We start from the raw sequence: 19421 nt of genomic DNA, 5'->3' as shown, positions 1-19421 counted from the left end.
CAAGTATTAGAGGTTACATATAGTTAATATGACAATTTTGGTTTTAATTTTTGTTGGTTATTGGTCATTTTTCTTTTTATATAGCTATAACTTCTTTTTGAATATTTTTAGCTGTCGATAGACATAATGTCTTTATTTTCATAAATATATATATTTTTATATGGTGCTGAGAATCAAACCCAGCACCTCACCTCATGCTAGGTAACAGCTCTATCATTGAGCCACAACTCCACCCCTATAACTTCTTAAATAATTACACATTTCTTTTATATGTATTTTCTTTAAAATCAAGTACAAAAGATCCCAATTAGTGAAAGTGTGGATAAATTGATACTAGCTCTAATTGACAGTTTAATATATTCAAAGCTAGGTAGCAACTAATGAAAGCCTTTTAGACCTTTATAATATTTTATAACAAATATGGAGGGCTGGGTAGGGGTATTTGATTTGAAATTTTTAATTAAGGCATTTTAAAATTTTAATTTGCAGATTTTTAAAGTTTTTCCAGTTTAGGCACTAAATTAAAAGTAGTATGTACATAACAATTAGGATCAGTTGATAGCTGTATAGAAAATATTTTGTTAGGTTATTTTTGTGCACACAACTGATTAGTACATAAGTTTATACAGAGGTGATATATGAAAAAGTGATATCAAGTCATAAAAACACATGAAGGTAGAGAAAATAAGGGTAGATGACTTTCACAAACGGTATATTTTGCAGTATATTTAGTATTGTTCTATTTCAAATGTTTTTTGTTTGTTTGTTGCTTTTGAGGCTCAGAGGTTTGAGGCAAGATCATGAAATTGAGGTGTGAAAATTCAAATAGCAGTTAATTAGTTTAGTTAGACTGTTAACATGAACATAATGGATTTTCAGCTTTTCCTCTTTTTTATCCTCTGACTTCAGGCAATTATCCACCAGCACTTTTTGAACAAGTTATTGTACATGATTTCAGAAAATGAACTGCTTGCACACTTAAGCCCAATCTAATTAATTCAATTTATTGAAATTGTTTATTCATCTTAAATCCAATTGAGCCTACTATGACCGCCATTTAGTTCATTCATGTAGTATTATCCTTGATGTTGAAGTAATTCATATCTCTTCCTACATTGATTGGTACTAGAAGAAAAATTATATACTGAGCAATATGCAATTTAAAACCACTATCTTTACTAAGATTAGTTTATATTTATTGATTATTACAAGTATGACTTTGAAAAGTAATCCACATTTGGATCTTGAGTTTTAGATGAGTACTTAAAACTTCTTTTCCACATTTTGTGATTTATCTTTCATTTTCCTGTATTTAATGCATTGGAAAATTTTTAAAAAAAGGAAACTGAGTTAAATTGTGTGTGTGTGTCTATGTGTGTGTGTGTGTGTGTGTGTGTGTGTGTGTGTGAGTGTGTTTTAATAAAGACTTGGAGGGGTAGTTTCTATTCTATTATTCTATTTTGGAGGGGCAGTTTTCCTTCTATTATGGAAATACACATAGATGCTTTCCTAGTTCATTATAAAGAACTTCTTTATTTCCATGAATAACTCTACCTTAGCCTTTCCTTTATGTTTTTGGATCACAAGCACTGCTCTACTCAAGCCTGTTTGCATTCAAGGGCTTTATAAGCCCACTCCCACAAGTGGGTAGGATTCTTAAACTTGTAGGAATCATACATACCTTCTGCAATTATCAGGTTTGGCATCGTTAATTTATTCAACTTCTAAATTAATTATCTCACCTTAGTATTTGGTTTTGCAAAATACAAATCATCCAAAATACTCTCCCTACTATATACGAAAAAAATGTATTATCTACTGGTGAGAGTGATCATGAAATATAAGACACAAATATAATAATCTTTTCATTTCTGAAACTGTTTCATAGCTCTGAAAATAAGACATTAGCATCAAGTTTTTCATAGACTGCACCAATAAACCAGGAACAATCTGCAACCAGTCAAATGATACCTATGAAATCCCTGAGGAAGAGAAAAGCATGGCCATCCACCACCATTACTTCATGAGTGTGTTACTTTTTCTTGGCTAAAATTCTCAAACAATCTTAGAAGATTCCCAAGATCTACAACACACCACCTACTGTAGTTGGCTGCAATTCCTCAACATACAAATATAACTAGCCACAATTCTCAGGAGGGACTTTAAAGAAAGGGGAAATTACTTTTATGAATTCTCCATGTTCCAAGTATTATATAATATTATTAGAGACCCTGAAGGAATACAATTTCTCACTTTAGAAAGAAACAAGGGAGCGGATTATTAGGGAGGCATTACAAAGAGAAAAAATTGTAAGAAGTATTGTAAGGAAACATTTCTGGGATTTAGTTTAACTTAAGTTAAATGAAGGGAGGGGAAAAAAAGACAATAGAGATGACTCCAAATGTCCTCCTATTAAAGCATGCTTAACATCCCTATTATCCTTTCTCCATTAGCTAATAAGAAGTGAAATACAGATTAAACATATTAAATATTTGCATGACAGCTTAAAAATGCATTTCCACTGGCTTTTCCAAAGAAAGTCTATAAATTTTACATCATCTATATTGGATTTGAAATGGTGGTGTCAACACCAGGTACAGAATTCCAGCAGGTAGGACTGAAATTCAAGAGTATGGTCAACTACCTCTTAGGATTATGAGGGTACAGATAGGGCATTCTGTAAGACAGGGTGCCAAAGTTTTTCATCACTTTTGGGGCTGTTAGCTATCTATGTCAAGACTTCTCTTTAGATTAATTTCATGCCAATGACCAACATATTATTAAAATGTATTTTTAACTGTTTTTAATGAAAAAGAAACTATCCCTAAATACTTGACTTATATGAAAAACCTTATCCATACCAACATTCTCAAAAGCCGAAAAGACAATTTGGAATTGTGTTGATAGTGACAAATTCAGTTATTTCAAAGACATACACAGGCTGCCCAGGTCTTGCAATCTATTACCACATAGTATAATGCTGTCTACATTGACTGGGCCAGAAATACTTCATTTCACTAGATCACAATCTTATAAGACAGCCTTGTCATTTTAATTTGTCACTCTTTGTCTCCTATATCTCATTGAAGTCTCATCTCTTCAGCCAAGTGCCATAGGCTACTTCTCTCTGAAAAAAAAAAAAAAAGAAGAAGAAAGGAAGAAATCCTATCATACTGAATTGAAAAAGCAAAGTCTCTAAGAGAAAGTTTGTGTCTAAAAACGTTTCCAGAGATTCCATTCCCACAGGCATAGCAGGTGGTATAAATACAATCTAAACTGAGACAGAAAAATGAATTGTTGCTTCTATTCCCTGTCTACAGTGTCTCTGGGAATGTTATATCTGCTTCTTCTACACAGCTATTGATTTGGTATCCCTTATCATCCACTGAGCAAAGAGGACAGGGGAAAGGAAATAGAGTATAGAAGGGCTAATGTCTGATATGTGGTCTGAGCCTGAAAGAAATATAGCAATTTTGAATTAATAAGGACTGAAGGACTTCAGAAATTCTTCCTATTGACTTAGAAAATAGGTCACCATTTTTTTTTATCAAACCTCCACTCTGCACCAAGAAGTGTGCAATAAGACACTTTTATTATTGCTTTAGTGTTTTTAACTTTGTCTAAATAGTCATGGCTTTGAATAAACAATATAAATACCTTAGTGCATTCCATTGCTATATTTATTCATTTCCTTTCAAATTAATAAAAACACATTTTGTTTCTCATGAATAGTGCCCAGGTTTCTCTCAATGCTGTAGATGTCAATTGTGAACACCCACTAAGATTCCTATATCTCTTTAAAAGCATCAATTGGTTTCACCACTAGAGAACTTCAGATAGAGAGATCTGTTTCCTAAATGTTTAATATATGACCCTTTCATCACATTCATCACTTGTACTTGGCTTTATTTGAACACATTTTGCCTTTGTAAGACAGAAATTGAGTGCATGAAGTATTTTCCTTTTTTTTTTTTTTTTTTCTGCATTGAGGGGAGGTGATCACAGAATGAATACTTATTTTTGTGTCTCACTAAACTTCTTTTCCCTCTTAGGAAATTCTCTGCCTGGATAGTGAACTCCCACATATTTAGCAAAAATAAAGAAAGAAAGAAAGAATAAGACTTACAGCAACACTACTGGAAACATCTGGGAATTTGACAAAGCTCTTAAATCTGATTGGCCTGCTTCCTTAAGGTTGAAAAAAAAATCAAGATTAACCAAACGAATGGGGAAAAAAAGAAATCCTAAATATAATTCTCTATATAATAAATTTGTGATAACTCTTCTCATATCTCCTTGATAATTTATTATGTGGACTCAATTTTTTGTATGAACATCCATTTTATTTTTATAAACTATTAATGAAAAGTAAATTCTTAAAGCATAATTTAAGAACTAACCCTAATATTGGAATCATATGTATTTAGTTGTACTAATGTCTTTCATATATGTGTGAGTCATTTTAAACTATAAGCTTTTAGAGTTCAAAGGCCACATATGTTTAACTAGCTCTGCATGCCATTAGGTGCAGGTAACCTACATGAAAGGGGCTTTTATTTTATTTTATTCTGATATTAAAACTAAGTGTGTGAATTTACTCAGAATAAGAGTAAAATAGACTGAATATTGAAGACTAGAAAACAAAGTTTAATTCTAGTCCTGCGTTAGACATGCAAAGTATGTTCAATTTCAACCATTCCTCTTGCTTATCCCCATGATCTCATTCTGTGTCTGCTGGAACCATAGCATTATTGAGACCTTTTCTACATTGCAATTTTGAAATACAGCATGAGGAAGTTTTAGCATTTTTACTCTTCAAGAATGTAATAAAATGAATAAGTTGAATATTTAATATCCATGTGCTCAGGTGGACATTAAGCAAATGTTTCCTGATAAAGATAGCTATACATCTGTGTGCTCACCTGCTCAAAGAACTAGAAAAGCAGCATGAAAAATGAGTGTCAACTGTGTTTCTAAAAATGGTGGAATTGATGAGATGTACCAGAATGTAGCTTTAAAAAAAGAACATATAATTTAAGTTTTCTAATAATTGTTTATTATTCACTTCTTAAATGAAGCTCTTCACTTGAAAACAAAGATGAACACATGCATCATACAATTCAGGACACAAAGCAAAATAAATGAGTGGTCATCAAATTTCTGGATCAAAAATTCGACTCAAAGACTTAGGTTAATGTCATTGTTATATTTTACATTGTTTAAATAAGTGCCACGAGTAATAACATTAGTGTTTCTTTTTAAAATATTTATAGAGATAAATGATTTACATAACATAATAGTCACCCATCACATATTTACAACTCAACAATGTTGATATATTTTTATAAAGATATATAAGCATCACAATCCTGTTTTAGAACATTTCTGCTCCTCCACAATATTCCCGTTGTTAGCCTTTATCCTCATGCCCAAATCCCTAGGTAACCAAAGATATTATCTTAGATCATATAAAAATGCCTTTTCTAGACATTTTATAATACTGGGATCATGTATAATACATGGGATCAGTCTTTTGCATCAGACTCTTTTTTACTGGGCATGACGTTTTTTACATTAATGCATCAGTCATTCATTCTTTTGAATTGCTACATAGTGTTGCATTGTATGGATATACCATATTTTGTTTTCCTATCTTTGTATTTTGTTTAATATTTACCAGTTAATGGACTTTTGGATTGTTAGTTTCCACACTTTGGCTCAAATGAATAATGTTTCACTAATATTTATGTTCATGTCTTTGTGTAAGAATACATTTTAATTTCTTTGGAGAGGATACTAGTAAAGAAATTTCTGATTGGTATGATAAGTTTGTGTTTAACTTTCTAAGAAACTGCCACAGTGTTTTCTAAACTGCCTGGAAAATTTTACATCACCACCAGCAATGCAAGAAATTCCAATTCCTTTACATCTCTGCTACCACTTGGTACTGTATGTCTCTGGAGTTGACATGTAGTGATCTCTTGTTTATTTCTCTAATGACTAACAACATTGAGCATCTTCTGATGGAATGTATGCCAGTCACATATTCTCTTTGGTGTACTATTAATCTTTTGCTTTTTAATAAATTGGGTTGTATTTTTTTTAATTGAATGTTTGAAGTTCTTTGCATACCAAGCACTTTCTTTATCAAATATCTGATTTGCCATATTTTCTCCAAGATTGTGATTTATCTTTTCATTTCTTAATCTTGTCTTTTGAAGTGCATTTTTAGCTTTGGTGGTATCCAATATAACTGGGGTTTTTTTTCCCCTTTGTACACCTTGCCTTTGATATCATACTTAGGAACTCTAGTAATCTCAAGGTTACAGAATATTTTTCTCATATTTTTTTGTCTAAAATTGTATAGTTTGTACTTTCATATTTAGATCTAAGGTTCAATTTTAGTTATTTTGTGCATGGCATAAGATGAAAGTTTAAATTTGTAAAGTTAACTATGCCATGCAGCTATTTGGTTATCCCTGTATCAGTTTTGGAAAGGCTCACATTTCTTTATTGTTACCTTTATTGAACTCACTTTATGAACTTTCATCTCTGTCCCACTCATCTGTTTTCCTATCTTTGTGGCAGTACCTCACTTTACTACTATGAATTTAAAAAGTTTTTAAATTCTATTATTGAATTTGTAACTTGATTCTTCATTCATTCTCTACCCTCCGCGCCCATTCCCCTACTTCCTTTTGCTACCAGAAATTGAACTCACGTGTGCTTAACCACTGATCCACACTCCAAACCCTTTTATTTATTTATTTATTTAGTTAGTTAGTTAGTTAGTTTTTGAGACAGGATCTTGCTAAGTTGCTTAGGACCTCACTAAATTGCTGAGACTGACCTTGAATTTGCAATCTTCCTCCCTCAGCCTCCTTAGTTGCTTTGATTACAGATGTGTGCCACCATGACCACCTTTTTTTAAAAAAAGCTATTTTTACTAGTTTTTTAATGAGGCTTATCAGATAAATTGATCTTTTAAAAAATAGTTTTGTTGAACTTCTCTACTATATCTTCAATTTTATTGACTTTTTTTATCACTTTCTTATTTTTTGCTTACTCTGGGTTAATTTTTCTACTCTTCTCTCTCTAGGTTTTTAATTTGAAAGACTTGATTATGATTTTCTTTTCTAATATATGCTATTAGTGTTATAATTTTTTCTGTGTACTGCTTAATTTGTTGTGCATCAATTTTGATACATTGTGTTTCATTTTCACTGAATTCTATATATTATCTGATTTTTCATGAGAATTATTGTTGGCCTATAAATGATTGAGAAGTTTGTGGTTTATTTTCTAAGAGTTTGGAGATAAGTCTTATTATCATTCTTTTACTATTTCTAAAACTTTGGTCAAAGATTATGAATTTCAATTTAAGTTGCTGGTGTCTATTTGTTTATTTGCTAGTTCCTGGAAAGACCATATATTGAATATACTCTGTAAATGCTTGAAAAGAATGTGTATTCTGTTGTTAAATAGAAGCATTTTATAAACATCAATTAAATCCTATTAGCTGATTGTGTTATTTGGTTCTCTGCAATGATTAATGATTTTTATCTCTCACCTTTCTATTATATGTTGAGTGAGAAGTGTTAAAATTTCCAAGCATAATTGTGAATATAACTATATTTTTTCTTTGCCTTTATCACTTCTTATTCCATTAACACTGAAGTTGTGTTGTTTGGTGCATTCCTGTTTAGGAATAGTATGTATTCTCTGGATTGACCCTTGTGTCATATTAAATCTCTATCTAGCCCCAACAATTTGTTTTGCTATGAAGCCTACTATTCCTGTTAGTAGTGGAACTATTTTTGTTTTCTCTAATCAATGTTTACATGGTGTACATTTTTATCCATTTTCTTTTAACATACCTATAACATCACATTTGAAATGAGATAATTTTAGATGGCATACATTTTGGTTATTTTTTTTTAATTTATTCTACCAAACTCACCAACCTCTATCTTTTAATTGGTATATTTGATAACTGTTTAGTTTAATTTGATTTTTAAATTTCACGTAATTGCATCATCTGGTGTTGTAGGTGTTGCTTGAAATCATCCAACAAAGTTTAGAATAATCAAGAGGAGTAGGAGTACTTGGGAGGCTGAGGCAGGGACATCACAAGTTCCAGGCCAGCATCAGCAACTTGGTGAGACCCTGTTTCAAAGCAAAATGAGATATTGGGGATGCAGCTCAGTAATAGAACACCCACAAGTTTAATCTCTAGTATCCCTCCCCCCCAAAAAAATGAGAAAAAAAAGGAAGTAAGAAAGTTTATTGAATTTAAGCATTTTTCGTCCTCCCCCTTCATTTCTGAGGACTGTTATCACTAGATATAGAATTCTGAGTTTGCATTTATTTTCTTTCAGCACCTGAAAAGTGTTGCCACTACCTTCTGACCTACATGGTTTCTTATGAAAAAAAAAAAAAAAAAAACATGGTCATTTGATTCATTCACTTCATGAAAGAATTGTAAGATTTCTGTTTAGATGATTTGAAGACTTTGTCCTTGGGTTTCATCATGTTATAGTGTTTGTGGTTTGCTCAGCTGTTGAAACTTCATGTCCCCCAGAAAACTTGTAATTTTTCAACTATTAATATTTTGAGTAGATTTTTTAATCCACACATTTTTTTCTTTTCTGGAATTATGATGGAAAAAATATGATCTTTAATTATAATCCCATGTATTCTTAAAATTCTATACTTTTTTTCAGGATATTTTCTCTTCACCATTCGAACTGGGAAATTTCCATACTGTGTTTTTAAAATTGCATATCGTTTCTAATGTTCACTGCATTTTGATGTTGAATTCATCCATTTACAGATATTGTATTTTTACCTCTAAAATCTCCATTTAATTCTCCTTTTGTCTTCTATTTTATTACTAAGGTTTATGTCTTAGGTGTGATTTATTACATAGGTGTGGCTTATTACATCAATGGAAGTGCTGGTTTTCCACCAAGCTTACAGTGACACCTATATAGGGGCTCGGTTTATCACTGTGAGACCCAAGTATTAGATAGGCCAGGCTCCTTGCTAAGCCTCCACTAAAACACAAGCTCTGTGAAGAAGAGGCACACTTATCCACTGCTACCCACAAGTCTTCAAATTATGAAGAGCATGGGGTTCTGTTTGTAATTTTATGTGGATAAAGACCCTGTTCTCCAGTTAACTTTCTCTAACACACCCCAGTGCAAGGCAAGAAGAGGAGGAGAGAGTGGTTTGCTGCTTCATTAAAGCCTGGAAGAATTGAAAGTATGGACTGCAATGAACTTGCTGCAATGGGGGTAATGTCTCATAGAGTGGCATAGCAGTTTTATGAAAGTTTTTTCAACTAGGCAAAAAATCTTGTTAGACTGCCCAGTTTGTGGTATTTTGACTGGAGAAAGAAGGCTTTGATAGGACATTTTTTTTTCTCTTCCCATTGGCATGTGTACATTATAACTTTTTTTCCTATACTCAGTTTTAAAGTATGAGGCAACCACATGGGACAATACTATGTTAGTCCTTGGGGCATGAGATCTGTAACCAGGCTTGTTTATTGTTTATGATTTTCAGATTTTCCTTATGTTTATATTTTCAGGATTTTAGGTGTACATAGTAAGCATTACAGAGAATGTCAACACCATCTTCCCTTTACTTTTATTTTGAATGATATTTGTACGGGACATAGAATCCTAGATTGATGACAGTTGCTCATTTTTGTTGGCTTGTTTTCTCTTTCAGCACTCTGTGTATGATTCATGCTTTCTTGTTGTTTCTGATGAAAAATTAGCTATTAATAACAGTCTGCCATGCAAGTGAAGTGTTGATTTCCCTTTCTATATTAATGATTTTTCTCTTTACCTTTGTATTTCAGAAATTTGGTAGATTTGTTAAAAAGTTCACATGTAGCTGGCACATTGGTGCATGTCATAATCCCAGCCATTTGGAAGACTGAGGTAGGAGAATCATGAGTTTGATGCCAGCTTGGGCAGCATTGCAAGACCCCATATTACATTAAAAAGAAAAGTTCCTGTGTATCTACACATCTATCTTCTACTATGTTTACATTTTATCTCTTTCATTATCCTTCATGGTTTTATTAAGCTTCTAGAATGTATATATTAGAGATTAGTTTTTTGCAAATTTGGGAATATTTTAGTCATGATTTCTTTAATATTTTTCTCTCTCCCTTCTTTCTCTTCTCTCCTTTGAGGATTCCTGCTTATCCATGTTGGTATACCTGATGTTGACCCAGAGATCTCTAAGTCCCTGTGCATTTTCTTCACTCTTTTCTTTCTCTATTTTTACATTGGATAATTTGTCTGAATATATCTTCAAGTTAACTGAGTCTTATTGAAGCCAGATTTAAAGATAGGTAGTTAGTGTAGTTAGGTAAATCGGGTCTAATACCCAGCAAGATAAAGAAAATGGAGACCATTATGGAGAATTGGGTACAGGAAACCAGAACAACACCTGGGGAAATTGAAATGTTAATGTCCCCAAGGTGGGGAACTCATCCTAAGGAACTGTTGATGAAGTAGCTCCCAGCAAACTCCAAGGTGCTAATCAAACCACCCCAGGCCCTTCCTGCCTAGATTACTCCTCCAGTCCACCTATCTCTCATCTTTTGGCCTTCCCACCTGCATTCTATCACTGCAGGATAGGGGGAAACAAAGGATAGGAATGTGGGAGGACTAAAGAAGACCTAAGATATAAAAAAGGGAAGACCACCCCCTTCCATGGATTTTGCCTTTTGGTTCCCCTTTTTTTTCCCGGGGGAGAAGCCTTTTCTGCTGCCCTTTAGTAAAGGCTTCCACTTTCCACTCTATACTTGCCTTGGCAGGGTGCTTCTCTGGTATTATATACTCCAGCATTCAGGGAAGTAAGGACTTGTCACCGGTAAACACGGTAACATAATTTCTCCCATCTTGAATCTGCTATTGAGAATTAGTAAGTATTTCATTTTGGCTATTAAACTCTTAAATTCAACAATTTTATTATATGTATACACATAACTAAGTTGTGTGTGTGTGTTTGTGTGTGTGTGTGTGTCTGTTTGTACACTGTTGTGATCTGAATATTTGTTTTGCCCCATTCATATGCTGAAATCCTAATCCCAATGTATTGGTAGGATTTGGGGCCCTTAGAAGGTGATTAATTCACAAAGGAAGAGCTGTCATTTGTGCGACTACTGTTCTCATAAAATAGACTCAAGAGAAACTCCTTACCCACTTATTTCACTATGTGAGGAATCAATTAGCAGGTCCCATCTGTGAAGCAGATAATGGGTCTTCACCAAATCTGCCAGTGCTTTGGTCTTCAAGTTTTCAGCCTCTAGAACTGAGAGAAATAAATTCCTCCTGTTCAAGTTACCCAGATTATGATATTTTGTTTATACCTGCCTGAATGTTACCAGAATATGTGATTATGATAATTACCTACAAATCAGGAAGAATGTAGAAGAATGGAGTGTACAAATGTAGAAATAGGTATTGGGGAGATTTTGGAGTTGCAAGCCAAAAAAAAAAGCCCATACTGTCATGAAATAGTTAGTGATGATCTCAGTGGGGGCCAAAAAAGGCAAGAGAAAGGTATATTGTGGTTGATAAGATTATCTGTAACAGCATGCTTTAATTTCTTTCTTTTTACCTCCTGTGTGTGTACTATAGGTTGTTGCTTTATGGCTATCATGAGGCTTGTGTGAAAAATCTTACAGTACAACTTAATTTAAATTACATGGAAAAAAATCTATCCTTTCATTCTCCTTCCCACACATTTTTTGATATCACAGTCTACATGTTTTTATATTATGCATTCATTAATCATTGTAGCTATCATTATTTATATTATTTTTAGTTCTCAAAACTTTATACTATAGGTAAAAGTGATTTACTCTCTATCAATGTATTGTTTGACAACTCTGAATTTGACTAGATGCTTACTATTCCAGTGATTTGTATACTTTTCTATGCTTCAATTTTTCTAAATGATGATGTCCAAGTTAGCTTAAAGAACTAAATTTTGCGCTTCTCCAAATCCAAGTTCTATTGATGTTGAGCTGCCTCATTTTTTGTTTGCTTGGGAAAGTATTTTTCTCTTCTTCATTTTCTTTTTCTTTTTTTTTTTTAACTGCAAACCATTATTATTTCCACTATTAACTGATGTCCACCAATCACATTACATAACCCACACAACAAAGATAATATCTATTTCTGAGAAGCACAGAACATTATTTTGCATTTTCTGTATCTCATTTACTCAATAAAAATTTTCCAAAACAAAAACGATTATTGGTATTAACACTTAACCAGAAGTTCATTGTTTAATGCAAACATCTATTTTCTTTTTTTTTTTCTTTCTGGATATATATTTATGTTTATTTACAATATTTACTTGTTTGATTTTAAATTTCCTGTAAAGAATTTGGGTATCATTTCCCACTGTGAATACCTCTACCAACCTCTTCTTGACTAATTTATTTATTTATTTATTTTTAATTTTTTTTTTAATTTTTTTTTTTTATTGGTTGTTCAAAACATTACAAAGCTCATGATATATCATCTTTCATACATTTGATTCAAGTGAGTTATGAGCTCCCATTTCTAAAGGACAGTTTTACAGTTTTTCAGGATAAAGATTTTTTTTTCAGGGTTTTGTTTTTTTCTTTCAAGACTTTGACTATATCATCCATTTTCTTCTGGTCTGCTTTGAGGTTTCTTCTGAGAAATACACTAAATGCTTTATAGATGTTACTTTATATGTGATATGTCACTTTTCTCTTTCTGCTTTCAAAATTTTTCTCTCTCTTTGATTTTTGACAGCTTGTTAATATTGTGTTGTTCTGAAGACTGCTTGGGGTTGAACATGTTTGGGTACTTTTGAGCTTTCTGCATCCTGATGTCTTATATATCTCTCTCCAGATTTGGGAAATTTGCAGCCATATTTTCCAGCAATTATTCCTTTAAATAAACTTTCTGCCACTTCTTGCTCTTTTGTCCTTTTTAAATTTCCTACACACATTGGTCCACTTGATAGTGTTTCATAAATCCTATAGGATTTCTTAACAATTCTTAGTTATATTTTCTTTTATCTTCCTGTCTGGATAGTTTCAAAATAGATCTTTTGTTATTCACTGATTCTTCTACTCAATCAAGCCTCCCATTGTAATTTTATTTAATCCAGTTGTATTTTATCCTCTTGTATTTTAATGCATTTAATGTGTCCTTCAGCTCCAGAATTTAGTTTTCAAAATAATTTCTGTTACTTTGTTCAACTTGTTTGTGCATTAACTTTCTGACTTTTTGAGTTGTCTCTTCTATTACAGCTTGTTGAGTTCCCTTAAAACAATTATTTTGAATTCCTTCTCTCAAAATTCATAGACCTTCATTTCAGTAACTTTGGAGTCAGTTACTTGCATATTGTTGTGCTCCTGATGTAGTGTCATGCATGCTTCCTTAGTGTGTTTCTTATGGCCTATCACTGATGTCTGCACAGCTTTTGGAAGCAATTATCTCTTTCGGATTTCACTGACTGATTTCTTCAATGAAATATATTCACTTACAGGTGGTTGCTTGCATGTCAGCTGAGAGAATGTGGTGATTTTAACTCTGAGTGGATGGCATACTTTTCATGAGGCTCTATCAGCTGAGGTAAGTATCAGAAAATATTTAAAGAGTGCTAAGTGGCCAAGACTACAAGTGTTCACAACAGCAGTTAGAACAACTGGGTATTTAGTGGCAGAGACTGCTGGAGTACTCCTGGATCTTGTTTCTTCAATGGGAGAAGTCATGGCTGAGGGGATCCCTCTTGGCACCAGGATCCCTCAGTTGACAGTCATGCTCTTTATTGAGATGGTTTTGGTCCCTGATGTCTGGTACCTCTGGAACAACTATGGATCCAGGGTCTAAAATGTAGGATTTTGTGGAGGAATTACAACCCCAGAGTCAAGAATAATGTAGTGGGAACACCAGGGGACAGGTGTTCCCAGTACAGTGATGGTCTGGTATGGAAAAGATAAAAGTTTGTAGAATATGTATGGTCTGAGGTCCAGAATGTAGCAAAGAACTACAGTCCTTCTAGAATCTAGGATATGTGAGCTCCCAGTGTGATGTAGGCACAGTCTCTCTTGGAGTGGCTATAGAGCTGAAGTTCAGAGAATGTATGTGTGCAGAGGAAACATGTTTTCAGAACAACCACAGCTTCGGGGGCACTTGATACAATGGTGGCTCTATTGTCTGATATATGAGTGCTCCAAAGCGTCTGTGAAGTCAAGGTCTGAAGTGAAATCATACATAAGAGTGATCACATTTTTTAGTTCTGAGGCCTGAACTAGTCTGCATCAGTGGTGGCTGTGGGTTTAAGCACAAACAAATAGAACTAGGGTCTGGAGCATTTGCATACATGAAGGAGTAATAGCTGCAGCATTGGGGGTTGGCATTCCATTGCTGAAGTGATGAAACAGAGGCATATAAGTTCAAGGAGGTAGTTCTCTTTGTGCAGGGGCTTTGCAGCAGCAATGGTCATTGGTTACCTAGTGGTGAAAGTTGATGGTATTCCCAGCCAAGCAAGACACTGGAGTCTGTGCTGATGTACACTAAGGGACCTATATCGTGAAAACTGCAGTGATTCCAAAACAGGTACAAGGTCTATAGAGTTGTTTACTGGCAAAAGTTTTCAGGGTCCTCTGGAGAGCAAGTCACTCATCATTTGGCGGACACTGAGAGTTCTCACCTTCTTTGTTCCTAGCCATTTCTAGATGTCTCAGCCATGCAAATCTTCCCAGTAATCACTTCAATATGGTTATCCTCTATTTTTTGCTTCACTGTATTGCTGTGGGTTCTTAATTGAACTCTTGAGCCCTCCTAGGGATATTTTCATTCATGAATAGCTGTCTAATTATTGTTAATTTGTTTCAGAGTATGAAGGCTAGTGTCTTCTACTTCCACTTTATCTAAGTAATCATTGGAAACTGCCCTTGGATTACACTGTTTTTATTTGTTGCTTATTCATGTAACACAAACCTTTTGTATCATTTGTTTGCCCCTTAAAATTTGATTTCAAAACATATAAAATATTCTAGGTTATGAAATTTACCATATTCAGCTTAACCAATTATTTACTAACATATGCTTAGGTTATTTTTAAAAATATTTTTATAGTTGCAGATGGACATGCCTTTATTTATCTATCTATCTATCTATCTATTTATTATGTGATGCTGAGGATCGAACTCAGTGCCTCACACAAGTTAGGGAAGTACTCTGCCACTGAGCTACAGCTCCAGCTCTAGGTTATTTATAATATATGTACATTTGAAAGAATATAAAAATGGACATTATGTATAAATATCTTTGCACATATTTCAATGGCTTTTAAGATGATTCAAGTTTTTAAGATAATTTCCAAGAAATAAATAGGTGGGTAAATGTATTTTTAAGCTTTTGATACATATTGCTGAATTTCCAAATAGAATGTGTTAATTTTAATCCTATCCGCTATAGTCAAAAAGAGTGCCTATTTTCCTAGACTGTCACTTACTTGTTTGAGAATTTTTGATAAATAATGCTATTTTTACCACTTCATATCTGGTATTGTTATAAAACAACAAATAATGCTAAAAGATAGTTGATAATGCCAGTTAAGAAATGTGTAAATACTCAAAGAGAGAATATATAAAAGCTCTGGGCATCTGTATGCCATAGTATATAAGATATTAAGTGCTTACTCATTTATTTGTCCATTTATAAAACATGTTGTAGCAGGATTAAACTGTATCCCAAAAGAGACATTAACTTGTATTATACTGAAGTATTTATTATTGCAGCATATGTAACAGATAATATTTGTTTACTTTTTAATTACTTACATTTTCAGCCAAGAAAATCTCTGAGGATAATGCTTCATTTACAAGAGTGTCCTGGCAAAAGACAACATAATGTAATCACATATTACCAACAATTTCATGACAACGATGCAGTGGGCTTAAAATGACTTCCAAATAAAAGCTTAATTATAGCAAGCTATAAAAAAATTAAACACAAGATACAATAATGGTACTAAAATTAAATTAAGGGAAAAAAATCACACAGTACATAGAGATGTGAATAGAAATGAAGATACTGAAACTAAGTACCTGGCATACTGTCCATTATCTGCTGAAATCCCATTGTTAGAGTCTAATTATTCCTTTCTCAGAACTCCTAATGCTAAATACAAATGAACCATAGGACTCTACTCAATATGGAGCAAAGAATGAACTTCCTGTTAAAAATAATTCTACTTCTTCTGTTCTCTGAGGTTGGTGGAGGGTGGGTAAATTGGGAGAACAGGATTACGTTAGTAAGAATGGCAGGGACCACGTCATCTTATCCATTTTCAAATTACACATGAAGATCTAAATGACAATCTTTCTTATTGGTTTGGGAACATACTTTTGAATAAATTTCCATATTTGCATCTGGTACTAAAGATTTAAATAAAGTGAGAGAGCCATAGTGAAGTAAATTGGGAATATATGATAGAAAAAACCAGAACATTGTTAGTTTTATATTAGTTGCTAAAAATTCTTGCTACTATGCTTGATAAATTTCTGTTTTATGAATTGCAGAAATCTAGTCAACCTATCTCTCTACCAAGCTGTGCTTACAAAGTAATAGTAGTAAGACTAGCCTAATAACCCATCCCAGATTTAACCACCATACAAGAGTTGAACTGATTGCTTTTTTTTTTTTAATCACTTTTTTTTTTTATCACTCTCCTGATAGTACAAACATTCCATATGATGTAACTGTTGGTGAAAGAAGAAAATATGAGGCAACATCAAACTATAGAAAAAGGAAATCGTACTATAGTACAAGAGGATTCAAGGAAATGGTATTAGTCTGGCTGAACTGGTCTGGAGAATAAAACAAAAATTCAAACATCAAGAAGAGAGACAAAATGATAACTTAGGCAATTATTTCATTGCTTTTGGAATTGGTGTTGCCTCACCAAAATGCACACTCCTTTCATAATCATTTTTCCTCAACTAGCTAATGACAAAAGGCCATTGTAACTTCTCATTTTATAGTAAAATGAAATGAAATGAAGTATAAATGACTTTCTGAGGTCTTTTTATTTGAGATTAAAACATGAGTGGGATACACTCTGCATTTTTTTCTGCTTTCCAATGCCATAGATTTGTATGTCCCAGGTTCCCCTAGGGTACTATTAAAATAAGTTTCCAAAGACCCAACTTAGGCCTATTGAATCAGAATCTCCAGGGAAGGATTCTGATAATACGCATTTTAAACAAGAATCTAGGTGATCATTATCAAGAGATGTTGGCAAATTTTGCACTGTGAGCCTAATACCATAAAGATCAATAGCTTGACTCTTTAGGGAAGCAAGTTGAGAATCAAAGTGTACAAAGTCCAATTCGAAACAAATCAAGAGATAGCTAATATTATTAACAAAATCCTCTCATTTTTTAACTAACCTTGTAAGTATAAATTTTTCAAATTTTATTTTTCTAACAATGAATTTTGCCTACACAAAATGACCTAGTAAGAAAACAACATCAGGGCTGGGATTGTGGCTCAATGGTAGAGCGCTTGCCTAGCATGTGTGAAGCCTGGATATTTGATACTCAGCACCATATATGAATAAATAAAATAAAGGTCCCTTGATAATTAAAATATATATTTAAAAAAGAAAACAATATCCGTGTCTTCCTACTTTATGAGAACAATACTACTAGCATTTATTGAATACATACTATACATAAGTTACCATTCTAACCATTAAGTTCACTTATTAATTTTAACAACCCTATAACATTGGTGCAATTATTAACTATATAAGACAACTGAGCAAGAGGTAGTTACACAGTCCCAACACTACAAATTGCTCAAAACACAATGAGCCATGTTCTGTTTAAAATTATAATTTTCTAAGCACCCAAATGTTCCAAACATTGTGGAGATTTTAAAAATGCATCTTTGATTTCATTGACATGGGGTTTAAAATATGTAAAAAAAAAATCTTTCCTGACACAGAACATGAAAATATGATGAAACAAAGGTGTTTGAGATAATGGGAAAATAATTGATTTCATCAATAGCAAGGAACCACAGGAAGCTAACAGTCAGGAAGTCTTGAAGCTCTGGCCATCTGCTGACCTGTTATTGCCAAAGCTGCTGTCCTGAAAAAAGGATAGGCAAAGATAGGGTTAAAACTAATTGGAGGTCAGTCACTGCCACAGTTGGCTGCAGCAAAGTAACCAATAAATGGGGGGGGGGGTAGAAACAACTTGTGTAGATTGATACAGCAGGAGAGGGAGCCATTTGCCATTTATTGTAGGACAGGAGCAGTAATTATATATTCCACACAGCTTATCTAATTAACATAAACTAGAAAACTAGATACAGCAGTTAACCAATCAGAAATCTCCACACTTAATGGCTCACTGGCGTTACTTCACAAACCACTCCCTTTGGCATTTTGCCAGGCGCCATCCAGATTTGTTTACAGACTCTAACAAGACACTCTCCTCAAAAACATGGAACTCTGAAAAATATAAGACTCTCTTTAAATGACCAAAGAAACCATCTCAAAAATAGCATATTAGAAAATAGGCAATGAGAAAAGCATTCTAAATTATCGTATTATTAGGGAAAGAAAGAAGATTTTTATTAATTTTAAGTTTTGTTAAAATTAATATGCATTTTAAAGTTTTTAATTTAATGCAATTATGATATATACTTTTCAAGTAGTAGAGGAAAATTTGAGAGCAGATAATAGCTATTAATAAATCCAATCATATATTCAGGGAAAATATCTTTGTTTTCCCATAGTTTCTGTTTGTTCCTATTTGGGAGACTATAATTTAATCCATATTTTTCTTTTTCCATTTGTTCATTAAAGTTTCTATTTTTCTTAAATTATCATAATCTGTCTTATTCTGAGTGATACAACATAAAAAGAAATTAGGTTGTTAGTTATTTGTAAATAATATGATTTCCTACAAAGAAAATCCAAAGCTATTATAGGCAAATTATTGGAATTTTTTGAAATGATTTAAGTTATGCCATAATAGAAAGTACAATACACAAAAGTACAAAAGTGTAAAGCTATATAAAGGAGTGACTTAGAAAATATCATTAGTATAAAGGTAAATTTACAAAGGCATTTTAAAAAATAATGTACTAGGTAAGTAATTTTTTAAAAAATGTACAAGAATTTTATATATAGAAAAATGTAAAATATTATTGAAACATACTGAAGACTAAATGAAGAAGCACATCATGGACACATAGAGAAAGAATTGGTTTGATTTTGTAAAAATATGAATTCTTACCAAAATTGGTGGATGGATTCAATACAATCTCTACAAAATTCCCAACAGTTTTTGTCTTTTTTAAAATAGAAGTTTTTGAGCTAATTATATG

This window comes from Callospermophilus lateralis, chromosome 9 (genome assembly GCF_048772815.1).
Source record: "Callospermophilus lateralis isolate mCalLat2 chromosome 9, mCalLat2.hap1, whole genome shotgun sequence".
NCBI lineage: Eukaryota > Metazoa > Chordata > Mammalia > Rodentia > Sciuridae > Callospermophilus > Callospermophilus lateralis.
The sequence above is the reverse complement of the archived record's forward strand: the minus strand, read 5'-3'. Positions refer to the sequence as shown.